Source organism: Fukomys damarensis, unplaced genomic scaffold (genome assembly GCF_012274545.1).
Source record: "Fukomys damarensis isolate Sample0158 unplaced genomic scaffold, DMR_v1.0_HiC HiC_scaffold_33, whole genome shotgun sequence".
Taxonomy (NCBI): domain Eukaryota; kingdom Metazoa; phylum Chordata; class Mammalia; order Rodentia; family Bathyergidae; genus Fukomys; species Fukomys damarensis.
Genome location: NW_022900945.1, coordinates 54,167,323 through 54,192,646, shown reverse-complemented (window position 1 = coordinate 54,192,646; position 25,324 = coordinate 54,167,323). Strand labels below are relative to the sequence as shown.

Genomic DNA, 25,324 nt, shown 5'->3' with positions numbered 1-25,324 from the left:
ATCCTGGGGGCTTTGGGGGTAGGGGAAGGAGGGAATGGATAGGAAAGAAAAAAAAATAGTCTTTTCCTTACACAAAGAAAGCCCTCGTCCTTGAGTCAACAGATAACTCATCAAAAGATGCTCAGATTCACGAGTCACCAGGGAAAACGTGAAACAAGAAGATCCGATTCTTCCCATATCTAATTGACGCACAGGTTATAATGGCACTTTTGTGAGGGTTGTGGCAAACAGGGAGATCTTGTAGGCAAAGGGTAGGAGCGGGAATGTGTAGCCAGTCTGAAGTCCATTTCTGACCTCATGTTAACACTGTGAGATGTCCCTGGGCCGGGTCTGAGGGCTCCCCAAGGATGAAATGAAGAAGCTGTCCCACCCTTAGAGAGGCCATGATCCCCTCGAGGCTGTGCAGGGTGGGAAGGGTCACGGGAAGGAGAAGTAGGCTGTAAAGGAGGACAAGGAGAGGGGTGCTAACATCAGCAACTGGGCATTCACTCGGCTCCGTGGTAGAGCACTGGGCTCACAGGCAGAAATGTACAATGTTTGATTCCCCAGCTGCCCCCATGCCACTGACAGAGAGAAGAAGCTGTGCGATGTTTTGTGTTTAGAGATTTCTTTATGCTGGAGGTTGTGCTCAGGCCCTCGCACGTGTTAAGCACACTCTGTACCACTGGGCTCCCCTCTCAGCCCCCGGTGAAATTATTAAGTGGTTCATTTTGATCAAAGGTAAACAGGGCAGAGCTAAAATATCAGGAGGGATTTAGTAATGCGCAAGGTTGGGATGTGATTATGAAGGCAGAGGGTTCAGAAACTAACAGAGATGGAGGACGGCTTCAGATCATCCTTGACTGTCACACAAAGTTTCAGGCCAAGTGAGGTCCCCTTCGGCCTGAATGACTTAAAGCTTCACTCACTTATGAGTGAAGGACCGAGTGGCTTCCATAGCCTCAGGGCCATTCAGAGACCAGACAGAGCACCTTTAATCAGAGCTGCACTGCACCAGAGGCTTCTGTGTGTGCGGAAGCTCCTGAGGCCCCTCTCTGCTGTGCTGGGCCTTTGTGCGACCCTGAGTGAGTCAGCTCCTCAGCAGGGCCCGAGCCCACATTCCTTTCTGGTTACTGCTCCTCAACCACAAAGAAGCCTGGACAGAGCCCTCAGGATGAGCCCTGCACAGAAACCACACGCATGGCTTCCCGGAACACCCTCTACGGCCACACCTGCCTTGCCTTTTCTGCCAGTTTTGTTTTGTGTTAGGTCTGATCTCCTCTTTTGCTCAAACATTCTCATCTTAGACCGGACTCAGACTTGGTAGAAGTAGACGCTCTCAGAGGGGACAGCCCACGTCTCTCGGCCTTTTGTTCCTTGCATTTTTCTTTGGCTTCCTTCTTCTCTGGGCCAAAAGTTAAGGATATTCTGCACCCCCTTCTGCCTTTTTCTTCAGAGTAATAAGATGACGTTTGTGTTGCAGGGCACGTGGAGTAAGAAGATGCTGAGTCCTGGGCGCTTTTGTCCTGGGTTTCTTACTTGACTTGTTTAAGGGCTTTTGGGTATCATGGTGGCAGATGTCATCCGGGACAGACTAAGAAGTGTGAATTCTGCCGGCTCTTTTGCATCGTGGGCTGTGAAGCGCAGTACTATCAGTCAGTCCAAGTATATCCTCTCTCCTATCTAAAAATAATAACCAAGGTGAGCACGCTCACGTTGGCATCCGCAATGCAACCCCAAAATGTCCTTGCGTTTGCTCTTTCCGGTTCTCCTCGGTCCACGACAGGAATGCCCGACTCAGCAGGTGCACCGGGCTGCGGGTCCTGACGCCCAGTCCATGGGGAAACCCCGTCATTCCCCCCACTGATTCGCACCCTTTACCCTTCCACTCATCAGCAGCAGCTGCTGTGCCGTACACATCTTGTGGAGAGTGGGCAGTTTGCGTTTATCCACTTCATTGAGTTTCTGGAACCCATGGCTTTATCTTGAGTCAGCTGATGGCTTATGAGATGCCATGAAAAAGAGGGGTTTTCCTAGTTTCGATTTACTCTGTTCGAAGGAAACAGACTATGAGATAGACTCTGTCAGTCCATCACCCTTGTGTACAACCTAGTCATGAACACTCCCTGTGAGCTGGGTCTCATCCTGGGGGCTTTGGGGGTAGGGGAAGGAGGGAATGGATAGGAAAGAAAAAAAAATAGTCTTTTCCTTACACAAAGAAAGCCCTCGTCCTTGAGTCAACAGATAACTCATCAAAAGATGCTCAGATTCACGAGTCACCAGGGAAAACGTGAAACAAGAAGATCCGATTCTTCCCATATCTAATTGACGCACAGGTTATAATGGCACTTTTGTGAGGGTTGTGGCAAACAGGGAGATCTTGTAGGCAAAGGGTAGGAGCGGGAATGTGTAGCCAGTCTGAAGTCCATTTCTGACCTCATGTTAACACTGTGAGATGTCCCTGGGCCGGGTCTGAGGGCTCCCCAAGGATGAAATGAAGAAGCTGTCCCACCCTTTTAAAACAAGTTTGCAGGCTCACGGACTCCCATCACAGAGAAAGTGTCCAGGATGGGTCAGGAAGAGGCACGGGTAAGGCTTGCCAGGCAGAGGTCACAGGCTGTGCTCAGGAACGGCGTGCGGTGCTCAGAGAATGAGAGGCTGCACAGGCGCCGGGGGACATTTAAGGAGCCATCTGCAAGACGCGTGGTGCGCGATGTGTGTTTTCCCAGTCGGGTTACAGGGCCAGCGTCCACCTGTGTTTGACGTTCAGCTGTGCTGCCACCAATATTGCTGCTTCCCAGAATTCATAGGTGAAAAGGACAGGTTCAGAGCCCAGATTTATAGGCTAAAAGGACTTTACTGTAAAAGAGCCTTGAGGAATTTTGTGTGTGTGTATAAGGGAAAGCACTTAAGTAATTTTTGTCTTAAAGCTGCAGTTTTTGTTAAATTTACATTTTAAATTCTGGAATTCCGGGCCAGGTAGTTGGTTCAGTGCTTCTGCTGCTTCCCTCAAAAGCATAAAGGCTGGAGTTCGATCCCTGGTACCAAAGAAAAAACAAAAACAAAACAACAAAAAACAAGCTCAAATTCCTTGTCTGTTCTCTACCGAGTTTTATTTCCTTCTGTCCTATCTCAGTAAATACACTATGCATTTTGGTCTGGAAATTCTACTGGTAAGCCCCGTGCATGTGCAGAGAAAGAAGCTGAAGAGCCTAAGGCCCACACTGCTGGTTGCCTACTTATCAATTTTGTGCCTGACTAAAAAGCCAATAAAAGGTAAGCAGAGATCAGAGAAGACTTGCGGGAAAGCTCTCTCCTCCTTTCCTCCTTTTCACTCTGTTCTCTTTCCTGCTGTGTGGAACTTGCATATGACAGCTGGAGTAGCAGTGCCCTGGGAGAACAGAAACCAGGATCAGAAAAGTCTTTGGAGTCCAAGAACCAGGCACTTCGTGGAGTTACACTTCCTGCCCTGTATTGCTTTCTCACAGTGTGTTTTTAATTTTTTTCTACCTTTCCTTTCTTTATTTGTTTCATTTCTTTTTCTTTCACTGTGTGTTTTTTAGACACAAGAGAAAAATAGCGCATAGTTTGTCCTGATCATTATGACTTAATCCCTCTTATAACTCACAGCCAAGTGTGTTTCTGAAAGACATAGATGTTTGCCACAACCTTGCTTTAAAGCAGCGGCGTGTACCAACAGTGAGACAACAGTTCCTCTGCCTCAACCTTTTTACAAATCCAGTACTCTTCTCAGCCCGTGAGAATCCTGGCAATGATCTTATTTCTTTTTTGAAGAATCTTGAGCTTCTCCACACTTTCACCCAGTCCTTTCAAAGGGGGAGAGAACCAAATTGTAATGTAAATATTTTGAAACTTCTGTGAAAGAAGACATGAAGTAAACAATAATTACTAATTATAAACTATATAAATGTTAGGAGAAACATGAAGGAAGGTGATCATCGTTGTAGAGGGCAGGGTCTAATGGGGCTAAACCCAGAGGGGGACCCTTTGGCACTAGACCAGGAGGGCACTGTCTCTTATGGACTACAGGGTTTCTACAGAAAGTGGCTGTTTTGAGTTGGGGTTGCTTTGTAATGTTTGACCACTGAGCTGTTGTGGCTATGTGTGTTTATCTGCTAGGACTCATTGTTTTAACAAAGTCCTGCAAATCTTTGTCATCTGGTAGAGGTGGCCTTGTGTCTCCCTCAGTTTCACTCTTGACAAAGGCCCATACGTCTCCAGGAGTAAACTCGTCATGACCTGGCTGAGATAGCAGCAACCTCGCTCCTCCAGTAAACCCCTCAGCCTCGTCAACAAAGCCCAGAAGGGGTAGAGAGAGACAGACTTGTTTGACTCTCAGCTAACAGTAGAAAACAGGAAACACTTCTCTGATAGTATTGAAACTTAGAGAAAAAATAGATTCCATGCCAGTTCCTGCACACTTTGAATATTTGGTGCCTTTCTTGTGCTGTTTAACTGACTCATCTGCTTTGCCTCATAAGGTGATGATGGAGGAGGGAGGGCTTTAACCAGTATGGAAAAAGGGTCAGCTCTGCTTGTATCTCGTTGATGTGGACTCTACCTACTGTTTTCAGTCTTAGTACCAGAAGGAAATCTTTTGAACAACGCAGTGTACCAGCGTCCATGTACAAACAGAAGCCAGGAACAACAAAGTATTTGGAGCCTGGGACCCACGCGCTTCCTGGAGTTACCTTTCCTGCTCTGCACTGCTTTCCCTCTGTATTTTTTGGACACCAGAGAAAAATCAGCCCATAATTTGTTTGGATCACCGTGAATGAGTCCCTCTCACTGAAAGTGCATTACTCACAGAGTGTTTCTGAAAGACACAGATGTTTGCCATAACCTTGCTTTAAAGCACCGTGCACCAACAGTCTAATTGTCCAGGACTTCCTTTGTCTCGTGCTTTTTTGAATTCCAGTTCCGGTCTCAGCCCATGAGAATCCTGGTAAACATCTTCATTTTTCCTTGAAGAATCTTGAGCTTGTTCACGCTTTTTCCCAGTCCTCTCAAACGGAGAGAACCAAGTTTGCAGTGGAAATATTTTTAAACTTTGATGGAAGAAGACATAAAGTAAGGAAGAATTAACAATTATAACGCGTATATAAATGTTAGGAAAGACACAAAGGTGGTGAGCGTCATCGTAGAGGACACGTTTTAATGGGGCTAAAATGCGACCCTTTGGCACTGGACAGGAAGGGCACCGTCTCTTACAGGCTACGGGGTTTCCAGAGAGCGGCGGACTCCGACAGGAGCTGGAGAGACAGCAAGGGTCTGAAAACAACCTGGAGTGAGGCCCGCACTCCACCTTTGGCTTAGGAGTCTTCTGCTCTTCTCTTGGGGCTTTTCACGCTCACTGAGAGGCCACACTGGGGTGCCGGGGAGAGGCGCTTACCTGTCAGGAAGGGGTGCTTTCGTGTTGCAAACAAAAACACTAGTAGACAATTTTTCTCTTTTCTTCTTATACCACAATCATCTCACATAACTCTTTGGAGATGGAAAAGTAACCTTTTAAAAATTATACTTTAAGGGCTGGGGCTGCAACTCAGTGGCACCGTGCCTGCCTGGCAAGTGCAGAGTCCTGAGTTCCATCCCTGGTATCAAAACAAACAAAAACCCAACAACAAGAGACAAAACCAAATATTGCATGTTAAAATGCCCAGAAACATAGGTGGAAGAACTCAGAAGAATGTTCACAGCGGTCAGATTTGTGAGGTATGATAACAAGCAACTTGGGCCAGGGATTTAGCTCAGTGGTTCTGCTGCCTGCCTCACCAGGACCCGAGTTCGATGCCCGGTACCAAACAAACAAACAAACAAAACAAAACAAAAAAACCAAGCAACTTGTTCCTCTTATAACTGGCTGGTCTCCCAAATGATGCATCCAGCACTAAGGGATGTGGATGGGCCAGGGATCCGGTCGCCTGACTCAGGGACAGCCATGGGGGCTTGGGGTGGTGGCTGCTGGCTCCCCTCCCTCTTCCTGATGATCCAAACGGGCTCCCTCTTGATTAGTGACAACAGCTCGGGCGGCTCCAGGGTGGGCAGGGGAAGGCCAAAGAGTCTGCTGAGAGAGAGAAGGGCACACAGCTGGAGTTTCTGGGGACAAAGCATCCAGAGTCCTCAAGCATCCTGAGGGCTGAGGGAAGGAAAAGGAGGCTGGGCCTTCCTGGATGCTGCAGTCACCAGCCCCTCACGGCAAACCCCCACTTTGAGGGGGTTTCCCAGCTTTGCCCGCTGTCACTGCCATCCACACAGCCCCTTCTGGGTCTGTGTTGTTTTGCTGCCTTGCCAGATATGATCTTCACTATCTCATGCTTGTTTCTAGCCCTAGCTAATCCTCCAGCCTGCTTCCTTCTGGTCCTCCAGGCTGAGGTCAGGCAGGGGGCCCCAGCCTGCTCTGCGGAGACCTCTGTGTGGCTGCAGCTGCTCCCAAGCCCCTGTGGGCAGAGGTGGTGGGGAGGGGTTGTGGCTCTGACTCGGGTTCTGGCTTCTATCTCGTTGGCTGAAAGAGGGACTGGGTTCTGCAGTCAGATCGTGCGTGGGGACAAGTGGGCACAGCTCGGAGACCGTTCCCTCTGCTGTGAGTCGGGCCTTTCAGATCCAACAGGGTCCTTCAGACGAGGACAGGGTGTCACACACCAAGTCGGAGCCTGGTTTCTTACAAGGCCTCGTCTCCGGCACACACCCGCTCCCACTGCCATCAGGAGGGCCTGGAGGCCGCTGGAACCACACAGGTAGTCACCGCAGATGAAGGGGGCCGCCTCCCCCCGGCCTTTAGAGGAGGGAATGAGAACAGTACCTTAGGGAGATTCAAGAAGGTAGTGAACCACACGGCCTTGTAATTTTCTATCTGGATGTGAAATTACAAGTAGATAAAAATTTATTTTCCGGTTTCATAATTGACAGGTTTATCGTGATCCAGCTGTTTAAAGAGACAAGGTTTTCCTCTGGGACCCGAGGTGGTGGGGCAGCGCAGAATCTCCCTGATTTCTATTATCCATGTTTTATTTTGCTCCTTAAATGACTTATTCTTTTGGTTTCTCATGTAAGAGAAACCGGGCAATATTTAGACATGAGTGTCTGATCTGTTTCCCTTAACATGGTCTCATGGTGCTCAAAGGGCTCAGACTTATCTTTCTTAATGGTCCAGTGGCACTCCATTGTGTATTAACACCACATCTTCTCCATCTGGTCATCTGTTTATGAACATATTGGCCTCTCCCAAGATTTAGGTATGACAAGTTGTGCCGCTATAAACACAAGTGAGCATGTGTCGCTGTAATGTGCTGTCTTTCACAATTTCAGGAAGACACCTAGAGTGGGAAGAGGTGGTTTGAATAGATTTTCTATTTTTAGTTTTCTGAGAAATTTCCTTACTGATTTCAGGGACGGTTCTCCTTCATTCCCACCAGTGATATAGAAGTGTTTCTTGTTCTGTGCCAGCGTTCATTATTATTTCACTTCCTGATGAGGGCCGTTCTTTCTGGAGTGACATGGAATTGAAGTGTTTTAATTTTGATTTCTCAGATGGCCAGAGATGTTGAACATTATTTCGTGTATTCATTGGCCATTTCTATTTTTTTCTGAGAAGTATCTGTTTAGTTCCGTTGACCATTTTTATTAGGTCTTTCATTTTGTGAAGGGAATCTAATCTTTTTGAGTTCTTTGTGTATTTTAGATACTAGTCTTCTGGGCAGAGTAGCTGTCAGTGTTTTTTCCCATTCTGTAGGTTGTCTCTTTACTCTATTGGTTGTTTCCTTTGCTGTGCAGGTTTTTAATTTGATATAGTCCTATTTGTTGATTTTTGATGTTATTCCTTGGAGCTCCAGTAAAGCCTTTACCTACCGCTATGTCTTCCAGACTTTCCTTTTTTTTTTTCCCAGTGGGTTGTTTTTGCTTTACTATTGAGGTCCTTCATCCATTTTGATTTGTTTTTAGCTCGTGAAAGATACGGGTTTAGATTCAATGTTCTGCACGTGTGTAGCCAGTGTCCCCTGCATTACTTGTTAAAGAGGCTGTCCTTGCCCTAGTGTGTGGCTTTTTCCCCTTTGTCGAAGCTCAGATGACAGGATGTGGTTGGGGTTGTTGCTGTGTCCTCTATGCCATCGTCCATTGATTTACATCTATTTTTGTGCCAGTACCGTGCTGGTCTTTATTTTTTAAACCACTGTAGTTTTGTAATATAATGATATGGTGATATAACTGGCATGGTGATGCCTCTGGATTTGATCTTGTTGTTCAGGATTGCTTTTGTTGTTTTAGGTCTTTTTGGATTCAATATAAATTTTAGGATTTTTTCCTGGTTCTGTGAGGAATACTGTTGGTATTTTGGTTGCCACTGCATTAAATCTATTTATTAGTTTTTTTGGTTTTTGGTTTTTTTGGTACCAGGGATTGAACTTGGGTCCTTGCGCTTGCAAAGCAGGCTACCGAACCGCTGAGCTAAATCCCTGGCCCTCTTTCAATTTTCTGGTGTGCTCTTCGATCTCTTTTTTCAGAGTGCTGTAGTTTTTCACTGTAGAGTTTTCATTTCCTTGGTTTGGTTGATTTCTAAGTATTTAGTTTTTCTTGATGCTATTGAGAATGGCATTATTTTACTAGTTTTTTTTTAGCACGTTCATTATTGATGTACAAGAATACAATTGATTTTTGTGTGTTGATTTTATATCCTGCTACATTGTTAAATTTGGCTTTCAATTCTAAGAATCTTTTGGTGAAATTTCTTTTGGTTTTCATGGTAAGCAGGCAGGTGAAGCTCACTAGCCCTCTTTCTGTCCCTTATATTTTATGCAGACTGCCTGCCTGCCCTAGGGTGGATGACTTAATCCTAGTCTTAACTATGCCAAGCCCATCAGTGGATGGACTTCATAATCACACATCCTTGGTCCGAGATCCACACGCTGTAGATCCAGCCACCTCTGAGCACCCCACCCACCCACACACCCTGACAGCATGAGGCTTTGGGGGACATTTGGGCACAAGTCATAACTCTGGTCATTTGTGTTTGTACCATTTTATTTAGCTCAGCTTGCTTTTTATGAGTGTCTTCTGTAGACATTCTGATCATTTTGTTAGGCTCATTATCTGTTTTGAGCTCACCAAATGCCTTATTAATCTGTTTTGTTCTTTTCTCTGTTATCCTTTCAAATGATTCAGCTGTGAGCTTCTGATTTCCTTCCCTTCAAAGTCCCAAGGACAAACTTTGGGAGAGGTGGAAGTTTTTGAGAGTATTTTGTTGCCTTGTTTTCTCATGTTTCTATGTTTTATTTATTTTTATATTGTTTGGGAGGGGTGCACACCCATGGGTGCGTACTGCACTAAGGCTTGCTGATTAATTGTAGTGGAAAACTTTGCTGCTAGTATGGAGACCTTTTTACTTAATGTCTGCTGTTCAGCAGTGCCCTCTGGGCATGGCTAAGTGTTGGCCTTTGCCCCTCTTCCAGGACCAACCATCTTTATTTGGGAAGGAAGGCTGCAGTGTGTTTTGCCCATTTCTCCAGGAATGGGCTTCAGTATTGTTAGTGACACAAAGGCAATTGAGATATTGGCACCCAGAGAAAACCAGTTAATAGCAATAACTATATCACTTTGGCTGCAGTAATAAAATCAGCAATAATAATGACATTTAAAACAAACAGGATGTTGACATACCTAAGAACAAATAATATGCCACCCTTAACACAGAGAAGAGATATATAATTATATTATGCACACTGAGAAAACCAAATTCTGACCTACAGTAAGTATCTCCTAATTGGAACAACTTTACCTCCATTAACAATAGAATACTATTCAACAGTAATAACATTCACTTAACCAGCTGTCTAAAGAATCATAAAGCTTAATGATAATAATGGTAAAGGAGAGAGGGAGGGACTTGGAGAATAAAGTAAATAAAATTTGAAAACTTAATGAATGGAAAATAATGAGGAGGGAAAGGTGAGGTGGGGATCCTATCATGGAGTAAAAGGAAATGAATATTATTAGAAAGCGGCCACAGAATAGAATGAACAAGAAAAAGTAGGAAAAACGATAGCAAATTATAGGAAATAAAAGAAAGATAAGAAGGATAAAGAAAAGTTAAAAGGCAAAAGACAAATAGGATTTTTTTTTAATCCAAAGAACTGATGAAGGAAAAACATTGAGTAAAAATAGTTCCTCTGTGTTTGTGAATGAGTAATTGATTTTTAAGATCTTCAGTGCTGCATATAACATCATGAATTTCTTTATCTAGCTTAGGGCCTGAGTGTTCATGAGATGCCCTCCCTGTACGTGAGATCCCTCTGTCCATCCACCCCAGGCTGTGGTAACCACCCAAGCTGACGCATGTCCTTGCTCATGCTGGTAGATGGGAACAGCAATCAGCCCTCAGGCCTCCGCTCACTGGGTTCAGGTTCAAGCAGATGGTTGCACTTACTGTCAATACTTACTAGGCCTAGTTTCTCCCTACAGAGAGCAGGCCCCTGTCCTTCCTGGCCTGAGCTGAAATATCTCAGAGGAACTATATCTTCCAGTCTGTGTCTTTTCATTGGGGTGTTAAGACCAATTTTACTGAGTGGTGTTTAGAACTTGGTGGAAGAGAGCCTTTCTAAGCTTGGAGTTCAGTAGCCTTTGAGGGTTAATGGGAGGGAGCTCATTTGGGTGCAGAGATCCACAGCTGTTGGTGAGTGTGGAAGGGATCCCACAGAAGCAGAGAGCCAGGTTGTGTGTGAGAATGCAGTGGGAGAAGGCCCACTCTAGCATGAGTGCTCCAGTCTTTTCTCCCTGCCTGGTCTACTTGCTTGAATTTAAAAGATGTCTCCTTCTGTCTCCTCCTTGAACCAGTCAGCCAGCCCATCTTTACATTTCAATGAGAGGATCTTGTCAAGGACATACAGGAGCAGTTCAGCTGACTAAGCTTCCCCAGAGATCAGAAAACTGTTCTACAATCCTTGAAGAGGTGCTGGCAACTGACCTTGAAGCTTTCACCACACCAGAAGACGACTACACCTTACTGTGGTATGGAGATGACTTCTTCTTAGCAGCTCCAACTCACAAGTACTGCTATCAAAGAATTAAAGACCTCCTTCATCTACTTTGAAAGGCTGGATATAAGGTGTCCAAGAAAAAGGCACAAATCTATCAGCAAAAAGTTCAGTGTTTTAGGTTTCAAAGTGACACAAGGGGAAAGAACACCACTTGGTCAGTGAATGGAAACAAGCTGTCTGTGCCCTTCCAACCCCAACCCCCGATGCCAAATAAGAGAGTTTCTGGGGGCGGCAGTAGGATTCTATCATATCTGATCCCAAATTTCTCCTATGGCTAACTAAGCCCCTGTATGAAGGAAGCCACAAGGGGAGAAAAGGAGTCCGTACTCTGGGAGGCTGACCAGGAGAGAACATTTGAACACGTCAAAGAATCCTTGACCTCTGCCACTCCCTGCCCCAAACTTCAGCATTTGGCACTTAAAGACTTCCATCATAGGAAGGTTCAGCCTTGCCCACCTGGGAGAAACTTTCACAGACTCAGAAGGGGAACTGACTTATCTAGGACAACAGTATTACAGTGAGACCTTAGGAAAAACCTTATGGTGGGGAAAACAAAATTGGTCACATCCATCTCCCTCTAATCCACCTTCTCATTTTCCTTCTTCCGTCCACACTTGGTACCAATTAGAGGTTCCAAGTGACTGGAAGGCACCCTCCAGCCTCTACTGGATCTGTGCGCTTCAGGTCTATCTGCAACTGCCAGCTAGATGGCCGGGCATGCGTACTGGGACAACCAGACCAACCTTCTTCCTAACCCCTTTAAAACAGGACCAGGTTTGGGGCACCCTGCTTATAGAGAAACTGGTAGAAAGGTCAAAAGGCACTAAAGATTGGAGACTGGAAGGGTAATGAATGGCCCCTAAAAAGGATTATTCAATATCATGGCCTGGCCACCTGGACAGAAGATGGTATGTGGGGTACGAAACGCCAATTTTTATACTCAAGTGCATCAGTATGTACCTGAGCTTTTCATGACTGACACCATAGAGCTTTAAACCTGCTTGCCTAACTAGTCTCAAAGATGAGAAATGTCATCTATCAAAATAAACCGGCTGTAGACTACCTGCGAGACCAAAAGCGGAGGAGTATTTGGGAAATTCAGTCTGACTGACTGCTGCCTGGAGATTGATGACAGTGGTAAGGTTATCGAAGATACAACTGCCAGAATTCGAAAGTTAGCTCATGTCGCAGTCCAAAGCTGGAAGGGGTGACCTCCAGAGACCCTCTTCAGAGGTTGGTTTTCATCTTTTGGAGGGATCGAGATGCTTCATAAGAATCGTCCTAGCTATCCTGGGAGCTGGCAGCGTTCTCCCTGGCTTCTTGCCCTGACTCCTCAGAGCAATCAGCCAGCTGTGAGACCCTGGTGTGGAGACACAACATTAGCTGTCTGCTGGCCCCAGCTGAGTATCAGCCTCTGCCTGATAGAGCTGCCTCCCCCAAACAAGGTAAATACAGATGGCGACTGTGCTCTCTGTTAAAACTTCTTTATAAAAAGCATTGAGGGAGGAAGCAGAACTTGGAAGGAAATCAGTTTTGCTTAAGCAGTTTCTTCCAGCTTCACACTGCCACCCTTCAAATCCCACTCCCCGACCTGCTAGCCTCTGTTACAGATAAGGCCAATTAAAAGATTCTTACAGAGTCCTGCAATCTTCTAGTTTCTCAGGAATCTGCTGTCCTTCAAAGCTGACTTCTGCTCTGGTACTGATAAGGTAGACAATTACAATCCTGTAAAGAGAATCCTGTGGCATCTTAAAAACTGTTTTCTCTCAAGAAATACAGATAAAGTTGACAGTTGCGTTCCTGTCCTATGACATCATAAAATTCCTGATATTTGTTTTCTTTCAAAGCTGACCTTTAAACTGTCACTGAGTCAAAACTGCCTTTGTCTCATTTTGCCCTAACCCTTTTAACAAAATGTATACAAACTGGAACCCTGCCTCTTTCTTGGGGATTCAGCCTTCAGAAATGAGTCTGCTGGGCTCCTGTGCACCTAAAATCCTGGAATAAAAATCCTCCTGTTTCTCAGTAGTCTCTCCTGTCACTCAAATTCTGCAACCATATGAGTGCCCCAGCATTGGATGCATAAGCTCCTAATTTTTATTTCATCTTAATTTTCCTTTTATTGTTTATGTCTTTGCTCATTTTACTGTTTCTAAAGTACTTTTTCTCATGTAAGTACAGCTACTCCTGCTCACTTTTTCTTTCCACTTATTTGGAATAGCTTTTCCTTTCCCTTCACTGTATGTCTTTGTTAATGAATAGCTTTTTTGTTGGCAGTGGATAGTTGGGTCATGTTTTCCTTTATCTTTTCTTTTATTTCCGTTTCCATTGTTTTGTCTTTTCAAGAAAGTCAAACGCACAGAGTAATGTAGTATGTAAGAGTTTAGGAGCGGCTCTTTTCTTTCTGTTCGTTTTAATTTGTTGCTCTGCATCTTTGCACTCCATGAGGAGCGTGCTCGTCGTGGGGAGTCGGTGCTTGTACATAACATCTCCTCACTGTATTATCATCCCCCATCTCTTGGTTCTCTTCCCTTTTCCAAAAGATCTAGCTCCCTAAATCCATCTTTTATTTTGCTCTTTATTTATATTTTAGATTTCCCGTGTAAAAGAAACACTGCAATATGTAAGCCCATGCATCAGATTCATATCCCTTAACATTATGGTCTCAAGGCCCATCCATTTTCCTTCAAATGACTCGAGTTTATCCTTCTTTATGGCAGAGTAGCACTCCATTGTGTAGAAACACCACACTTTCTTCAAGGACTGGCTATTTTCATTCAGTATAATTTGGTAGAATTGTTCAGGTTGTTTTATGGATCAATAGTACATTCTTATTAACAAATAGTACTCTATGGAATTCATTGAAACCCATTTGGGTTGTTTCTAGTTTGCAACTTTTGTGAATAACACTGCTGTGTAAATGTATATACAAGTTTTTGAATAAATAAAAAGTATCACTTCTCTGTGTTGCATGTTCAAGAGCATAATTACTGGTTCATATTGTAGTTGTGTTTTCAGTTTTATAAGAAATTGTGTATAGTGGTATGCAGATACTGAGGTACTAATCCTTGCAACCTGTGAATGTAAATTTATATGGCAGAAGACACTACAGGGCTGGGGATTTGGCTCAATGGTTCCGCTGCCTGCCTCACAAGCACAAGGGCCAGAGTTCGTTTGATTTTGTTTTTTTGGTTTTTTGAGACAGGGTCTCACTATGTAGTTGAGACTGACCTGGAACTCACTATGTAGCCCAGGCTGGTCTTGAACTTACAGCGATCCTCCTGTCTCAGCCTCCCAACTACAAGGGCCAGAGTTCGATCCCCGGTACCATTAAAAAAATTCTTAAAAGAAAAAGAGACTGTACAGATGGAGTTAAACTGATCATCTGAATAAGGTTAGATTGTTCTGGAATATTGTGGTGGATCATAAATGTAATCACGAGTATCCAGAAAAAAAAATATGTCTAAAGATTAGAAAACAATGTGGCCATAGATGCAGAGATTGGAGCACTGTGGCCAAAGTCAAGGAGAGCTTGCTGCTAGCAGCCTTAGAACTTGGAAGAGACAGACATAGGTCCTCCTCTGGAACTTGCAGAAATTCCAGCCCTGCAGGTTTTAAGCTTGTGTAATTTTAGCCCTCTGTCTCATTTCAGATTCCTGACCCCGCCCCAACTCTAACGTAATAAATGTCTGCGATTTTAAGCCACTGTGTGGTAACTTGTTAGATCAGCAACAGGAAATTCTTACACTGCCAAGCCTTTGGCTGAGCTGTCACCGACCCCAGTGGCCAGCATCACCTTAAATAGCTATGCCATTTACAGAGTAAAGGTATCATTTTAGACTAATTAATAATCCATGATTTGCTTTCTCCACACCATTGCCAACATTTACTGCTGTTTACTTTCTTTTTTAGCCACTCTAATAGGCACAAAATGATGTTTCATTGTAGTGTTAATTTATATTTTCCTTTTGGCTAAGGATGTGGAACATATGTTCATTTGCCTTTTCCTGAAACACATTTCAGGGCTATGTCTATTTCCTAATTGGAACTTTCTGTTTGAATCTGTCTTTTTTGTGTAATACCCTTTTCTATTTTATGCTTTATTGCTAGTAAGTGCAGTTTAGTACTGTTGATTTCTTCTAGATTGTGTTTGCAGTACATAATCATTACAGTCAGCATGAGGAACCCTACATGTAAATAACATATCTTCCTTTTTCTTCCCCTTTCCCTCCTCTTCTTTTCTCTCTCCATCTCTAGATACCCTACCCTTTAGCTAAAGGTCTATCTGCTTGTTTCCTATTGTCTATCTTTTATTTTGCTCTTTATTTACATTTTGGATTTCTCATATAAGAGAGGTCATAAGCCAGGCATGGTGGTGCAGGCCTGTAATCCCAGCACTCGGGAGGCTGAGGCAGGAGGATCACAGTAGTTCAAGACCAGCCTGGGCTACATAGTGAGTTCCAGGGCAGTCTGAACCCTGTCTCAAAAAACAAAAAAAGAAAAAAAGAAAAAGAAAGGTCATGAGATATTTAAGCCTGTGTGTCTGATTTTTTTCTCTCAACATTAAGGCTTCAAAGTGCCTTCATAGGAAGGTTTCCCTTATAGGAAAACCTATAAATGACTCGAATTTATCCTGCTTTTGGCAGAATTGTACTCCGCTGTGCATAAATACCACACTTTCTGTTGATGGGTATAATGGCTATTTCCAAGATTCAGCTATGATGTGTTTCACTGCTATCTATATACATGGGTAAGTGTATATCACTGTAGTATAGTGAGCTTAACACTTGAAGAAAAATACCTAGAATATGAATAGCTGGGTTGAATGGAACTTTTTAATTTGGTTTTTTTGTTTGTTTGTTTGTTTGTTTGTCTTGAGGAAACTCTATTCTGATTTCTATAGTGGGCTTAGTAGATTACAGTCCCCAGAAAAATGTAAAAGGATGCCTTTTTCTCTGAAAACTTTCCAGCATTTATTATTTGATTAATTGGTGATAGCCATTCTTTCTGGAGTAAGATGGAATCTCAGTGCTGCTTAAATGTGGACTTCTCTAATGGCCAGCAATATTAAAGAGTTTTTCATTTTTCATCCAATTTGGATTTTTTTCTTCTAAGAAGTGGCTATTCATTTCAATTTCCTTTTTTTTTTTTTTTTTTTTGTACTGGGGGTTAAACTCGGGTCCTTGAGCTCGCAAGGCACTGGAACCACTGAGCTAAATCCCCAAGCCCTCCAATTTTTGACTGGGTCATTTTTGGGGGGAAGGGATCTAATATTCTGCATTCTTTATACATTCTAGATTCTATACCTCTGTTAGAAGTGCAGCAGTAAAATTCATTTTCCCATTATGAAGGTTGTCTCTTCACTCTATTCTATATTTTACATTACCTGTTATTGGACTATTCAGGATTTTTTTATCTTTTTGTTTCAGGTTTGTTTTTTTTTGTTTTGTTTTGTTTTTTTGTACCAGGGATAGAACTCATTACCTTGCGCTTGCGAAGTGGCAGAACCACTGAGCTAAATCCCCTTCCCTTTGTTTCAGTTTTGATGATTCATATTTTATGTGTGAATTCATATATCACGGTTTATTTCTTCCAGATTTCTCAATTTGTTGGAGTAAAATTTTCACAACAGTTATGAAGAATCTTTTGATATGGGTTGCGTCCATTGTGATTTTCTTTTTTTCATTTCCATTTTTTCCTTTTCTCGTATTTTTTCTTGTCCCTTATTTCTTTTCCCCTGCTCTTACAAGTCTCTTTTTCATTTCTTTTCTTTTCTTTCCTTCCTTATTTTGTTATGTTTGGCTAAAAGTTTATATATTTTGTTTACTCTTCAAAGAACCAGACCTGTAATTCATTGATTCTTTGTATTGTTTTTTAATTTCAATTTCATTATTTTCCATTCTGATCTTTATAATTTCCTTTCTTATATGAGCTATAGTTTCAAACCGTTCTTGTGTTTTTAGGACCTTGAAGTACGTCATTAAATTATATATTTGGTATTACTCATTTCTAATGTGAGCATTCACAGTAATAATCTTCCCTCTTAGGCCCTTCTCTATTGTGTCCTATGGGTTTTTATATGAAAAACTGGCATTATATTTTTTTTGTGTTTGTTTTGGTACCAGGGATTGAACTTGGGACCTTGTGCTTGTGAGGAGGGCAGTGGAACCACTGAGCTAAATCTCCAGATCTGCATTATGTTTGATCCTAGGAATTGTTTAATTTTTTCCATCACTCATTGATTATTCAAGAGGGTGTTATTTAATATGCCAGTGTTTGCCAAATTTCGGGGTTTCCACTTATTTCTAGTTTGGGGTTTTTTTTGGTACTAGGGATTGAACTCAGGTCCTTGTGCTTGTGAGGCAGGTGGCAGAACCACTGAGCTAAATCCCTGGCCCCATTGATTTCTAGTTTTGATATGCTATGATTTGAATTTATGTATCTAGGACAATTTTGATTACTATGTATTTATTTAAGTAAGCTTTATGTGCTAGTGTGTGGCCTATGATGGAGAAAATTCCATGTGCTGCTGAAAAGAATGTGTATTTTGTTGTATAATATAGAATACTCTGTGGATGGTTATTAAGCCCACCATTTCCAAAATGTGGTTCAGCTCTGATATTTCTTTGTTGATATTTTTGTCTAATTGATCTTTTATTTGTGAAAGTGGGGTATAGAGGTCCCCACTATTTCTGTATTGGTGTATGTTTGACCTTTTCTGTCCATTATGATTGTTTTTGAAGTTGGGTGTGCCAGTATTTGGCATATATGTTTTTCCAATAGATGTCTCTTTCTGCTTAACTAATATGTAGTCAGTCACCTTCTTTGACTCTTCTGATCAGTTTTAGCTTGAAGCTCACTTTGTCTGAAAATAAGATAACTACTCTTGTTTGTTTTTAAGGGTCTGGACACATGGAATATTGTTTTCTATCCTTTGATTTTCAGTCTATGAATTTCTTTTTTAATTAAATGTGTCTTTTGGATGCAGCATACCTTTTGGTGGTTTTTACTTTTTCTAATCCACTCTACAAGTCTCTTTTTTGATTGCAGGCATGAGGTCATTTGTTTTGAGAATTATTTCTCAAAGGCATTGACTTATTTCTATCATTGCATTATTTTTTCTGTGCTGATATCCTCATTTTCCCCCTTTTGTTTAATCTTTCATCTTTCTTGATATGTTCATTCCATCAGTCCCCTGTCACTGCTGGCTTCATTGTCTGTATCTATGATATCTTAGAATATCTTGGAGATCTGTAGCCAAGAATTTTTAAGTTGTTCTTTGACCTAGAATTTCCTTATTTCTCCATGAATTTAGAAACATAACTTTGCAGGATATATTAGTCTGGGCTGAAAGTTATTTACTTTTAGGGCTTGAAACACTTTACTTCATGCTCTCCCGGCCTTTGAGGTTTGTGTTGAGAAGGCTGGTGTAATCATAATGGGTTGAACTTTATAAATGATTTGTTGCTTTCCTCTGACAGCTTTGAAAGTTCTGTCCTTGTGGGACTTCCGGGATTTTGACTATGACATGTTGTATAGAAGTTTTCTCTGCTTGAGGTTATTTGATGATCTATAGACCTTCCTTACATTCCCCACATTTGGGAAGTTTATTGCTACCATATCTGTAAACAAAATAGTTATCCCTGATGTTCAGTCCTTTGACATTGTCTAGCTCTAGTTCGTGTTACATTAGACTTCTTTGCAGCCTCTCCTAGCTGTTGGATCTATTTTCCTTGCTCCTTAGTTTTTTAAGGTATCTCTGATACATAGTCTCATTTATCCCCGCTGCCTTCTGGATCTGATACTCTCTCCTCACATTGGTCCCTCTTGTTATTCAATTGAATTCTCTATCGCTGGTTTCTGTTTGGCACACTTTTATCAGCTGTAATTCTTTGCTAATTTGTCATTCGTGTTTTAAATTATTTTGTTTAGCTCTTAAAAGTTTTATTTGAATTTTATTTAAGTTCATTGATCGATTGATTTGTTAATTCCATTATCTGTAAGGTTATAGTATCTTTGACCTCACTGAGTTTCTTTTTCTTCTTCCGTTATTTCATACAGTTCATCTGCTTTGTATTTCACTTCCTCTCCACACGCTCAGATTTGCTCTGAGTGAGCTGGGAGTTCGGTGACATTTTGCTGCCTTGTATGTGTGTGTGTATGTGTTTATAACGAGGGTTTAGGATCAACTAGAATGGAAAAATCTGTGATTAGTATAGAGATCCGTTAGCTAGTGTCTGGTTTCCAGTGATACGGTCCTGGATTTTTTGCCTCTGTCGTACAATAGGATGAGGCCCAGTCTCTGTGCTGCAGTGGAAGAATTCCTGCAGTTAGCACGTCCACACACCCAACCGTACGTCAGTCGTGTACACTGAGACCTGTTTTGACAACTTCACCATTTTATCAGTGACCCTTATGATTGAACTATTCTGCTGCCCACAGTTAGACGGGGGTGGGGAGGGAAAGGAAAGGTAAAAGGGAGGGAGAACGAATGGAGGAGGCAGAAGAGGAGAGGGGGAGAAGAGAAATCTCAATAGGTGAGAAACGAACGGCAAGTCGGTCTCTGTTGGAGTTGCTTTTGTAGCTGGGGTAAAGTGCTAGCGTTGAGGTTTGAGAGGAGAATTTTGTAAGTGGGAAAAGGAACGCAGAGTGAAGTGGAGTTGCACATTAACGGGCGTGTGAGATCGTCAAAACCTGTGATATGTTGATAGTTTATTTATATTTATGGTCTTTGCACATATTTTGCAAGGGCTACCCTGAGCTGCCCTTATAAAAGGCCTCTCTCTCTCTCTCTCTCTCTCTCTCTCTCTTTCTCTCCCTCGCTCTCTCTCAAAAAGTATAAATGAAGAAAAAGAAAGTAAGTGAATAAGAAAGAGAAGAATAGAGAGGGGAATCAAAGAAAAAAAGCAAAACGCAATGAGAGCGAGAAGAGAAATAATTAAAAATTAATAAATAATAAAAATATAAAAAAGAAACAGCAACAAAAAGTCCCCTTTCCTCACTGCAAGAGCACAAGGCCGACATCTTCTCATGGTGCCAGTTTATGCTGCCTGAGCTCAGTGGCAGTTTCCCAGCTGGGCCCTGTCCCATCCCCCACCCCCAGCTATGCGTTGCTTGATTTCCTGCCTCTGAGCCAGGAGTCCTGCAGATCCAGTTGTTTCTCTGGTCCTGTCTCCCGGTTGCAGTCAGTGCTTTTGGTGTGGCTAACTGCAGGCCTTCGTCTTGGTCCCTCGATCTATCCCGGTTCATTTGGGGAGGGGTGGATGTGGTGTGATTGGCCTGGCTCCTGGTTCTCCATCAGCTTGCACCAGAGCCCTCTTACTTCCTACCCCTTTCCCTACAGGAAAATCCTGTTCACCTTGGTGTTTTTCCTCTGTTACCCTTCCAGCTAGGGCTTCATCAGACTCTCTGTGGCCTGGGTGCCACTCTCTGTTCCTCTGCCTCGAGTCTCTTTTTAGTCTCCTTCCTCAGTGTCACTCTAACCCACATGCTAGTCAATGCCCTGGGTCTCCCAGCCTTCAGCAGTCCCCAGCAGGAGTTGCTGGGGGCTCCCCTGCGGGTGCCTGCCAGCAGGTGTGGACAGCACCCAAGACGTCCCTTCTGCACATTACTCCAGGTGTGTGGGGAAGGCAGGGTGAGTCATCCTCTTTCCGTCTATCTGGGCTCTCCTTTCCCGGACCCTGCTATACCCAGCAGATGCTTGTTTGCTGAGCTCCAGTGCTGATTTTCTCAGCATTCAGATGTGGGCTCTCGATTGGTCCACACTCCTAGATGTGGGTCTCTGGCACAGGCTCCCATGCCTCGGGTTTCTGTGTTCAGATTTGTGTTCCTAATTGGTCCCCTAACTTAAGGATTCTCCTTGCTGGCACGGCCCCTGGGCCACAGATCTCTTAGTGCTCAGGTCAGGACTATAACCGCTGGGTACATTTGTTTACAAATTCCTGAGAGGCCACCGGAATCTCCTACACCGCTTTCCAGCTTTCAATTTCTCTGAAGCCCTGCTTTGTAAATATTTTGCTTACTGTGTTCCTCTTCCCAGTGGGGAAGTAGAATGAGCTGGAGTATTTTCTTATTGAAACGCCTCCCTCCTGCGGCTTTTGTAACACCTCCACTTCCGGCTTTTCCTTGGTTGTGCCTTTCCCGCCTCTCTCAACGGGCTCAGACTGTGTAATAGCTGGTGCTACACTTTCTGCAGCTCTAACACTCCCCTGCCCTGGATTTTTGGAGAATCTCTTGGTATAAGCAGCATGGCTGTGCTCACAGCCACATCTGTAGCTCTGGCTTTTGTCCTGAACTTCAGACCAACAGCCTGTTGCCTATTGTAGCATCTGTTTTAGGGAGGCAGAGTAATATGCATAAAATGGAGTTTTTATTTTTGCCTCCTTTCACCCCAGAACTTCTCCCCGCCAGGCTTTACTAGCTCATTGAATTACTCCTCTGTCTTGCCTCTCCTTGAGCCCCAAACCTGGCAGTTACCCTGGAGCACACCTCAGCCATCCTCCCAGCTTTGCCTCCGAGTTTTCTCCGCACCTCTCCAATCTCCCCCGTCCCTGTTATCATCTCTCTCTTACCCTATTGAAAGAGCCTCCTCACTGTGGTCTCCTGTCAGTGTTTGCTTCCCTACAAGCCATTTTCCACAGAGCATCTGTTAGGAAGTGGTCATTAAAAATACAAACCGCATACTATCACTGTGCTAAAGATCAGCTAGTGGCTTCCTGCTGTACTCAGAATCCATCCAAACTCCCCACCCCTACAGAGCCTCTCTGCCTCCCGACGTCTTAAGATCTGTTCTTCACTCACTCTGTTCTAACCACGGCTTTTCCTTTCATCCTACGCAGGCCATGTGTTTCTACACCGGAAGCTTGCTGTGTGCTGTTTTCTTTGCCTGGAACTTCTCTGTCACCATTCAGGACACTGCTTAATTGAACTCTGTTTAGGGACCTTTCTTGAAAAACTGCACATACTCACACCTTTGCATCACTACTTTTCTAACACATCATCCTTTGTGCCATCAGGGTGCTCGGTCACAGGCGACCAAACCCAACTGACTGAATGGATGTGTTCATCAAAGTGTAGGAGATGCTGCAGACTTCTGAGGGTCCAGACAACCAGGCTTAGAGACCACTCACCTGGAGCCATAGCCCAAGTCAAAAGACCAGAGCTGGCCCAGTAACAGCTGGTCTAACCTGCCTGACACAGACACCACAGCCAGAGACCCTGTCACCATTGACTCGCACCACTGGCTGTGGTTACTGCTGTGAATACCACAACTGGTTGTGCAGTTCTTGTGGTCTTCCCGTTTCACTGTCACTAATTTGTGTTTGGCGGCCTGGGATGGGTGCACATAACAGCAGGAGCCCAGGTCGTGTGCTGGTTTATCTGTGAGGGACACTGAGAAAGGAGGTGGACTCTGACTCCTAACATAGAGGCTTCTCGTATTTTGAGAAAGAAATTCTGAGGCTAGGCAACAGATATGAAATCTGTACCACATCCTTTACATTTTCATCATAGCGTTTATAATGAGCTGAAACGTTTTTGTCTTTACCACCCCTTCTCACCCATCTCATTTATTAAAACAGAAATTTCATGAGAGCAGAGATCTGGCCTGGGTGTTCATCAAGCTGCCATATAGCACAACGGTCAGTAACTGCTTATTGAGTGGAGTTGGTCTGAGAGCCCAGAGGGGTAAAGCTTGTGTCAAACAAGTACAGTTTCAAGGAAGAAAGAGCAAGTCACACATCAAATGCCACAAGGCTAGGACTGAGCAGTAACAACTGCATTTGATAATTGGGGATTATTAGTGACTAATCCAGAGCAGTTTCAGAGGAATGATGTGCCAGAAAGCACACTGAGGTGGGCAAACACTTTCAAAACTAAAAGAAGGGGATCAAGGGACAGGTAAAGGGGGAGGAAGGAAGGATAAAGGGGATGAAGAAAGGAATTAAGATGTTTTGTGCACAGGTACCAACTTCCCACAAGGAATGCAAACATTACGTACTACACACATGTACTAATAAGCTAAAATAATAAAACACAAAGAAGAGTCAAAGAAAAATCATTCCGTTAAAAAGCACTGGGGAAAAAAACCCACTGACAGGGAAGTTGAATGTTAGACCTAGTCATTGGGTGAAATACTCTTAGGCAAATTCACAAGAAGTCCAGTTGCCCAGTTCTGAAAGCAAAACTGCTCTAGACCCAAGTAGAAGCTACAGTAGGTGACCAAGGCCCTGTGTCCTGGATATCCCAGGCCAGTGAGAAACCAACAATCTCCCTGGGAAGAAGAGGTTGTTTTCATCGTAGGATATATAGATCGCAGGGAAGCCAAGATCAGGAAGAGACTCAATTTAGCCCTCATGCCAGAACTAGAAAGCTGATGGGCACTCTCCTCACTGTCAGACTCACAGTTGGTCTGTCTGTCTCTCCGTCTCTCTTTCTCTGCCTCTCTCCTTCTCCTATCAGCTCGATTCCCTTGGACTTTTCCGTGTAGTAGACAGCATGTCCCCTCGCAACTATGGGGAAAGGGGACTTCCTGGCCCACCCCACATGGACAAGGTGAAGGGAGGACTCTGATGGGGGCAGCTTCGGTCACATGCCCACCCCCGGGTTGGCCACTGGCCATTGCACCAGCACCTTCTGGCTGGCAGATGTGGGACGCATGCTGCTCTCTGTACCTAGAGTTGCGTGCTGCTGTCCACAGTCACATTAGAAATACAAGGCTGGAGCAGCAGTGGCCAGAAAAGCAGAAGGGACCGGATTGTTTCCCTTCATCTTGCTTTCCTTTCCTGATGCCCCACCACGGCCCAAATCAGAGCTTCCTGCCGCGTTGCTCCCTCCTCACTGCCAGAGCTCTGAGCTCTCACCTTGGCCCTAGAGCCCTCTACTGCTGATGCCGTCCCTCCCTTGTTTCTAGGCAAGCACGAGGCTGGTGTTAAAACTTCACCCTGGCTGCTATGTTCTAAATCATGAATTTTCTGCTCCTTCTGATCCTGAAATGAGCTTTCTCATTGCAGTCTCAACAATGTTTTTCTGATTCTTTGATGGGTCTTGTTCCTCTACCTGCACTGGAGTAATTTGTGTGGGTCCACTCTCCACTGGACAGTGAGGTTCATGCCTTATTTTCTTAGGCCTTTACCTGGTATGTAGCTCATTGAGCTCCAGTGGATGCTAGGAAAGTACTCTCTGAACCACTAGAAGTAAGCAATGTTTAAAGTTTAGCTGCAGACCTTTCCCTAAATTTCTGTTCAGGCTTGACTAATATTCCTTCATCCATTGAGAAGAATATATAATAAAAATTTACATAAACAAATTGTTGAGTGAATAAATGCCTGACTTCATAAGCTTTCTTTTTTTTTCAGCTTTAATTGAGTTTATTGGTACATTTTAGGGATACAGTACAGTTACATTCATTGTTGGGATCTTGTACCTCTACATGACAGGTCTTGATTCTCATTTTTCCCCTTGCCCCTGCCCTCCCTTCACCCCCTCCTCCCCTCCCCATCTACAAACACTTTATTTTCATCTTTTCATTCTCTCACATTTTTTTTATTTTCCCTTATTACCCTTCCCCTACCCATTCCACCTTCCCTACACCTTCAGCTCCTTTCTTCCCATTTCTAAATGTTAGTAATCTTATTAGGATCTTATGCATTGTTGCAGATTATTCATACCAGGGAAACTATTCAGTATTTACACATGTGTGACTTATTTATTTCACTTAGGAGTATATCTTCAATATGTATCCATTTTCCTAAGAATGAATCTATTTTCTCGTTCTTTATGGCTGAGTAATATTCCATTTTATAGAAAAACCACATCTATATAAGCTTTCTATACTCTTGTATGTCTCAGAACATCTTGTAATAGACATTACATTTAACTTTATATTTAAATTATAATTCATTCATTCATTAAATCAGGTCCCTTAAAGGAGCTACTTAAAAATATTGTCATTCCCAGGCATGTCATGTCCAGTGACTCTGGGGAAGAGGCCCAGAATTTATACTTTTAGTAACTGATTTAAATCTGCAACTGGCAAATTTGGGCAACAGGTCAAACTGAGCCTAACCCCTTTTTAGTCGGAAGTTTGACTGGAATGCTGCCATATTCATTCCTTTACTGTAAATGTCTGCTTCTGCATGATAAAGTTTTGGGGCTATCACCTTTACAGTCTTTAAAACTCCAGATATTTACAGTTGCGCCTTTTATAAGAAAGTGTGCCCACCCCAGCCTAGATGTTCTGCTGACACAGCAACTCCTTGGAGCATCATGGGGTTATAATGAGAATTAAATGGGTGAAG

The 25,324-nt window shown here is 43.4% G+C and overlaps 1 protein-coding gene and 1 pseudogene across 1 annotated transcript in view; one reads left to right on the top strand and one right to left on the bottom strand.

Annotated features, from left to right (window-relative positions):
- LOC104875975 (SLAM family member 9) overlaps nt 1–25,324 on the top strand; it is a 72,921-nt gene that overhangs the window by 45,790 nt on the left and 1,807 nt on the right. The gene's annotated exons all lie outside the window — the stretch shown is intronic.
- On the bottom strand, nt 1,044–1,899 carry LOC117284019 (annotated as a pseudogene).